The sequence below is a fragment of the Coregonus lavaretus genome, assembly GCF_964263955.1.
Source record: "Coregonus lavaretus genome assembly, chromosome: 7".
In the NCBI taxonomy this organism is placed as follows: Eukaryota; Metazoa; Chordata; class Actinopteri; order Salmoniformes; family Salmonidae; genus Coregonus; species Coregonus lavaretus.
The window spans coordinates 31,925,660-31,933,909 of NC_139994.1; positions in this window are offsets into that span (position 1 = coordinate 31,925,660).

An 8,250-nucleotide genomic window follows, 5' to 3' on the forward strand; every position below is an offset into this window, starting at 1 on the left:
CCCGACCTCACTAATGCTCTTGTGGCTGAATGGAAGCAAGTCCACACAGCAATGTTCCAACATCTAGTGGACAGCCTTCCCAGAAGAGTGTAGGCTGTTATAGCAGCAAAGGGGGGACCAACTCCATATTAATGCCCATGATTTTTGGAATGAGATACTTTTGTTCATGTAGTGTATTAAAAATACACTTTTACGTTTGGATATTGTCTTGTATATGAAGGATGGTTGGTTCAAATTTAATCTACAAGCTATTAAAATGTTGTAGTCACATCTCATGTCAACCAAAAATCTACTTTGAAAAATAGGACTAATTCATATCAAACTTTATTTGAAGTGCATTTAAAGTTTGATTTTATTTAGTGCTTTTCTTCAGCCAGGTGGTAAAAGTGTGTCGCTGTATTCATTTATATCCACTAGATGGCACTGTCCCTTCAAGAGATTCATTAATAAGGTGTGCAAGCGGTTATGGGATTGCACATGCACGGTGTGTAAGAGTGAGAGCAAGCAATTACACTGGAGAACTGTTGAAATCCATCGTGGGTCCAATGTTACATTAGATGGGTAAATAATACTTTTTATCTTACTCTGGTACCGGAATATATCATATTTTGCATCATCTGCAGTGTATAAGTGTTAGTTTTGTAATATTTATGCCAGATGGTCATGTTAGCCTGTTGATACTTTCAGATTGACATGAGGATGTTAGCTTCTTGTTAGCTGAATACCAGTGCTCACAGAACCACGTTGTGGAGTTGATGATAACATTATTTGAAGTGTGAGTAATTATCAGAATTACATTCTATTTTGTGTAAAGCTTCAGAGTGTTGTATTTGTTTCATTTTTGAATTGTAACTTATCTGTTGATATGACATTTCCCCCAGTTCTGATAGCTTTGTTAGGGTAGTGAAGTGCATAATTACGGTAGTGGTGAAGAGTGGTACGGGGCCAGAGAGATCTGACGAGGGACGGTGCCAGGGGATCTGAGAACGGGGAGTGAGGCCTGCCTGGGGTTGCTGTGGAACTTCTGTAACCAGACTGCCGGGATCCAGAGAACGCCGTGAACCACTATAGATCACTGCAGACTATCGCAGAGGAACATCTGCCATCCTCTCCATCCATCCAGCAACTTTCAGAGACTGTTTCTACTCTATATTATATCCTTGAACTGAGTTTGTGTACAAACATTTCACAATGACAGAGCCAGCAGGTGATGGTGACGCCGCCACTGGTGGTGAGGGTAACCCTGTAGTTGACTTACAGTCACAGATTGCAGAGCTAAATAGGAAACATGACGAAGTAATGGCAACTATTGCCGCTCTAGGTAATGGGTCCACAAGTTCATATGGGTTAGTGGTGATGTCTCTAAGGATGGTCGGTTAGTTAATGAGTTCATTGAGGTGGTTGAATGTGTAATTCGAGCCAGAGATCAGAGTACTGATGAAAATATAGATTTCATACGATCTCTGTTGAGGGGGTCAGCCTTAGAGGAAGTGCGGTTACGCATGGGTGGGGAGTCAAAGCAGCCCAGTGACCTGTTCTCGTATATAAGGTGGGCTTACACAGAAAAGCGCAGTGCATCTCAGCTGTTGCACACCTTCTATGGCTGCCATCAGGGAGAGGGAGAGGATTTTCATGATTACACACATGCACTCTCGCAGATGCTTATTTCAGTACTGAAACAAGGACAAGACGTCATTCCCGAGGATAACATTTATAAAACTGTCAGAAACCAGTTCATTGAGGGCGTCATAGATCCTGCTCTCAAGAGAGAGCTGCGGAAGTTAGTCCGGAAGAGGCCTCAGTCTAGTCTGTTTGATGTACATGAGGAAGCCATCACCTGGTCACTGGAGGACCAGCCCAGTAACACTAAGGTTGTCAAGAGTAGGAAAGTGGTGTGTGACAAGACAGCGAGGGATTCACAGTGTTCTGCCATTGATGTACAGGAGAAATCAGCTGTCTCTTTGGAAGTTGTTCTCAAAGTGGTGGCCGAGCAGAGTAAAGCCATTTGGGAGCTAACAAACGCAGTCCGGGGTCTTGCTCTGAACAAGGAGAAGACTGGTAATGACACAGGTGGGAAACCTAGAGCCAAACCGAAGTTTACTGATGATGGTCAGCCAATTTGCTTCAAGTGTAAAGGGGTGGGGCACATTGTTAAGCAGTGCACAAAGAAGAGCATGTCAGTAAATGAGTCCACTACCACACAAGATGCTAGTGTGCAAGAAGCCTAGCATACTTGGTTGCCAAGAGCCGGGCAATTCGGCGAAAATCTGTAGGCTTACCCGACAGTACTTGTAGTCGTGACAGGTTTCTTGAGCACTTAGTGGGCAAATGTCCAGTTGTAGATCTCAAGATTGGGGGGCTCGCTGCAAACTGTTTGCTGGATACCGGGAGCCAAGTCAGCACTATTCATGAGTCATTCTTCAGAGAACACTTATTAGGGGAAGATGAAGACATGCTTTCTACAGCAGGATGGCTTAAGATAACTGCAGCTAATGGGTTGGACACCCCTTACCTAGGTTACCTTTAGTTAGACGTAGAGACCATGGGGACAACTTTACCCGGGTGTGGCTTCCTGGTAGCCAAAGATCCTCAGCAGTCACACACTACAGTACCAGGTCTCCTTGGAATGAACATCATCAGCAGATGCAGACAACTAGTCCAGACAACTAGTCCCCGCAGTTTGTAGGGCTGTGGGGAGACCGGGCAGAGGAAGGAGGCGGCAGGACTTGGAAAAGCGGTCCACAACGACCAGGATGGTGGTGTTACCTTGGGAGAGGGGAAGATCAGTCAAAATATCAACACTTAGGTGAGACCATGGTCGTTGTGGAACTGGTAAAGGTTGTAACTTACCCGCTGGGAGGTGCCTAGGTGCCTTACTCTGGGCGCACACAGAGCAAGAGGAGACGTACACCCTCACGTCCTTAGGCAAGGTAGGCCACCAGTACTTTCCGGTCAGGCAGCGCACTGTACGACCGATACCTGGGTGACCAGAGGAGGGTTACGTGTGTGCCCAGTAGATCAGACGATCACAGATAAGAGCAGGCACGTACCGCAGCCCAGCTGGACACTGAGGTGGAGATGGATTGTGCGTAATGCCTGCTCTATATACGTGTCCATCGCCCATACTACCGGCGCCAAAATGCAGGAGGCCGGAGTATAGGGGTGTTGTCTCTGGGCCTCTCCTCTATGTCATACAGCCGGGACAGTGCGTCTGCCTTCACGTTCTTCGTACCCAGAATGTATGACAGTGTAAAATCAAGAATAGGGCCCACCTGGCCTGGCGATGATTCAGCCTCCTCGCTGCCTGGATGTACTCCAGGTTACGGTGGTCCGTCCAGACGAGGAAAGGGTGTTTCGCCCCTTCGAGCCAATGCCTCCACACGGTCAAAGCTCGGACAACAGTCAACAGCTCCCGATCACCAACGTCGTAGTTCTGCTCCACCGGGCTGAGCTTCTTAGAGAAGAAAGCACAGGGGTGGAGCTTGGGTGGCGTGCCCGAGCGTTGAGATAGGACAACGCCTATCCCTACCTCGGACGCATCCACCTCCACTACGAACAGTAGTGATGGATCGGGGTGGGCCAATACCAGGGCTGAGGTGAACAGACCCCGCAGTCTACTGAAGGCCAGGTCAGCCTCAGCAGACCAGCGGATCCGGGACGGCCCACCCTTCAACAGGGATGTAATGGGAGCTGCGACCTTGCCAAAGCCCCGGATAAACCTTCGATAGTAGTTGGCGAAGCTAAGGAAGCGCTGCACCTCCTTAACCGTGGTTGGAGTCGGCCAATTACGCATGGCTGAAATGCGATCTCCTTCCATCTCCACACCTGAGGTGGTAATGCGGTATCCGAGGAAGGAGACGGACTGCTGGAAAAACATACACTTCTCTGCCTTGGCATAAAGGTCATTTTCCAACAGTCGGGCCAGCACTTTGCGAACCAGGGACACATACTCGACGCGCGTGGCGGAATACAACAGGATGTTATCGATGTAGACCACCACACCGCGACCAAGCATGTCCCGAAGCACCTCGTTCACAAAGGACTGGAAGACGGATGGAGCATTCATCAAACCGTAGGGCATCACCAGGCATTCATATTGCCCTGTGGTTGTGCTGAATGCTGTCTTCCACTCATCATCCTCCCGAACATGCACCAGGTTGTATGCACTCCTGAGATCTAATTTGGTGAAGAAGCATGCCCCATGCATTGATTCAATCACTGAAGGAATGAGGGGGAGAGGATAACTAAATCTTATCGTCTCCTTGTTCAGTGATCAATAAACAACACACGGGCGCAGACCGCCGTCTTTCTTCTTCACAAAGAAGAACTTGAGGAGGAGGGTAAAGTGGAGGGACGTATATAACCCTGACCCAGGGACTCGTGACGTATGTTTCCATAGCCGCAGTTTCAGCCTGCGACAGGGGGTACACATGACTCCTGGGAGGTACAGCGTCTACCCGAAGGTTTATCGCGCAATCCCCTGCCCGATGAGGTGGTAATTTTGTCGCCTGCGTCTTATAAATACGCATGCGCCAGATCGAGGTATTCGGGGGGAATGCGCACGGTGGAGGTACCGTCTGGACTTTCCACCGTGGTTGCACCAATGGAAACACCTAGACACCTACCCTGACACTCTCGCGACCACCCCGTGAGAACCCTCTGCGGCCATGAGAAGGTGGGGTTGTGGAGTGCTAGCCAATGGATACCTAATACCACAGGGAAAGCAGGAGACTCAATAATAGAAAAAGTAACCTGCTCACAATTAGTCTCCTGGGTAATCATGGTGACTGGTACAGTAACTTCCTTAACAAACCCGGACCCTAATGGTCGACTATCAAGTGCTCTGATGGGGAGTGGAATGGATAGGGGAACCAATGAAATGCCTTGACGGCGTGAGAATGCCCTGTCCATAAAGTTCCCAGCTGCGCCTGAATCGACTAGCGCCTTACACTGGGGAACTACCGTGTGATCGGGAAAGTAGATAGGTAGGGTACAGTGCGCAGCAGAGGGCTCTGAACGAGTGTGGCTGTTCGATACCTGGGGTGATGCGAGAGTGCCCTGCCTGCCGCCTCCAGACCCAAAAGAGCGTTGACGACTACATAATAATATAATAATAAGCCATTTAGCAGACGCTTTTATCCAAAGCGACTTACAGTCATGCGTGCATACATTTTTGTATATGGGTGGTCCCGGGGATCGAACCCACTACCTTGGCGTTACAAGCGCTGTGCTCTACCAGCTGAGCTACAGAGGACCACATGTGGTGTACTGTCCCTTCGTGCCACCAGAGTGGCACTGTCGCTGTCGTCCTCCACTCTCTCGGACGGCGGTTCCACCCAGCTCCATCAGCTCGGGATCCGAGTCGTCCGGGGTGGGAACGGGCAGACCCCTACCAGGACATCCTCTGGCTGCCAGCAGGTTGTCCAAATGGATGGCCATGTCCACCAGTTGCGTGAAAGACAACACGGTGTCCCGGCAGGCTAGCACCCGTCGGACGTCCTCCCACAGATGGCACCGGAAATGGTCGATCAGGGCCCGCTCGTTCCACCCGGACCCCGCTGCAAGAGTCCGAAACTCCAACGCGAAGTCCTGCGCGGTCCTCGTCCCCTGCCTCAGGTGGACCAGCCGCTCGCCCGCCTCTCAACCCTTGGGCGGGTGATCAAAGACCGCTCGAAAGAGGCAAGCGAACTCCCCGTAGTTCTCCAACGCGGCTCCTCCTTCCTTCCAAACCGCGTTGGCCCACTCCAGGGCTTTCCCCAAGAGGCAGGAAACGAGGACGGACACCTTCTCCCGCTCCGATGGGGCCTGCCTAATGCTGGAGAAGTAGAGCTCCAGTTGGAGGAGGAATCCTTGGCAGAGCGCCGCCGTCCCGTCGAACGCCCGTGGTCGGGATATCTGGATTCCTCCGGGTGCTGGGGTGTAGGTGGCTGAATCCGGTTGGCCAGCTGGTCTCGACAGATCGGGTCTTCTCCTCTCCAGGCGTTGGACGACCTGAAGAACCCGATCCATCACTTCCCCCAAGCTGGCCAGCATCGTGGAATGCTCCTGGACCCGTGCCACAACTCCAGGCATGTATGAAAATGTATGCACTCACTAACTGTAAGTCGCTCTGGATAAGAGCGTCTGCTAAATGACTTAAATGTAATGTAAATGTAATGCACTCCTCTCCCGCTGACTCCATAGCGGGTGGGTGATTCTGTGATGAGTGTGATAGAAGGAGTCAGACGCAGGAGGGTAAATCACCGAATACAGAGCTTATTCCGTCGTACACAATAGCGCTGGATAGCGACACACGAAAACAGGCACAGGGGAAACTATCTACCCTGGCAATATATGGTACGGGATACTCCAACAATATACAGGCACAGGAGAAATATCTACCCTAGCAATACAAAGTGCGAGTAGCTCCACCGAGCTACACTACTCTCACAAACAACAATCACCCACAAGGACAAGGGGGGCAGAGGGAACACTTATACATGGACTAATGAGGGGATAAGAACCAGGTGTGTGTGATTGACAAGACAAGACAAATGGAATGATGATATATGGAGCGGCAGTGGCTAGTAAGCCGGTGACGACGAACGCCGAAGCCTGCCCGAACAAGTGGGGGAGGCAGCCTCGGTGGAAGTTGTGACAATTATCCTATTTTAAATTTAAGCTTCGACAGAATAAACAACCCCAAATTAGTTTGTGTCCTGTGCTGGGTTTACATTCGCCAGGCTACATATATATACTGTATATTATGAATAATATATATATATAAAAGACAATATCCAAAGGTAAAAGTTTATTATTAATATCATGAATTTGGCATCATATTTATAGGGCTAATGGTAACTACTTCTAAATTTCCAAAGATCCAATCAACCATGGATAACTGATAGTTGAAACAATGACATTGATTCAAACCTACCATTTTACTATCAACATTGAAACAAGGTCAAATAAAATATGTTGAATCAAATATGAAGTTCAACATAATTACTACAAGCCAATGTATTGAATATAGGAAGACAAATATTTTGTATGTTTATACGTGGAATTTTCTACGCAATTTCAATTTATACATAGTTCTGAGGATTAAGTTGAAATTAGATTGATGTAACAACGTGTTAGTCAGATTAAGTCAATGTATTTAAATTGAAGTTTTACACTAATTTCAATGTTTACAACGCTGGTTGAAATGAGATGAAAACAGTACAAATTGATGACTGTTCAAATCCAATGTAGTTTCCACGTTGATTCCACATCACAATACGTGGAACTATGTTGATTAAACCAGTGTGTGCGCAGTGGGGTCCTACATTTCTACCAAAAGAGGCAATTTGCCCCTCACTCTTATGACAATACCTTGGTCTTCCACACCAAGTCAAATAGAGGAGAAACACAGAGGAGAGAGACATGAGCGAGTCCTCCTACAGGACATTTAGGCAAATTGTGCTGAGATTATGAGGACCCATAGGTGCGGGGCAGCTGCTTTTATCTCCACCTCAACTCGGCCCCTTAATGCACTGCTCTCTACAATGACAGATGGCAGAGGTGTCAAACGATGCTGTCGGGACCTCCGGTGTCTCTTCATAGTTTACATTCCTGGGGCCTAATCAGAGGTTAAACAAATTATGTCTGCCTGCAAACTGCTGCTTATCCCTCAGCTCCTGCGCTGACCTGACACCCTTACTGGAATGTCCTCCATACAGGGGCTAGGGTGGGGGGAAGAGTGGGGTCCAGAAACACAATGAACAGGAGCATTAGGGTCGGCAGCTCCGGTGGCAAACTTCACACCAATAGAGTCTTGTGAGTGACTCCCTCCACCATAGAAGTATAGGATGGGCGATGGGGAATCATTCCACTGTGCAGGAGACATGGATGTTTTCTTCTTTCTTCTTTTCCATTGCAAAAAGAGGATGTTGATGTCTTCAGAAGTAGACAGAAGTCCAACTAGGGGCTCACATGTTCAGGATGTTAGGTGAAGTGAATTCTGACTCTAGGCCCCCCCTCAGCCCTCCCCTACTCCTGCCTCCACGGCCTGTTGGCTGTGCTGAAGACAGATCATTTCCTGTTTGCTGAAGGGGGGCCTGGGCTGCAGACGGTGCTGGTTGCAGGCCAAATCTGATAAGAGAAAAGACAGTACCTGCAGTGTGAACACAAGAGAGCCATCTCAACCCCCTGAGACCACCTACTCACACAGAGAATATGAAAACTAAGAGGATAGCGGAAATGCTTGTCTTTATGAAAACAGAATGTGTC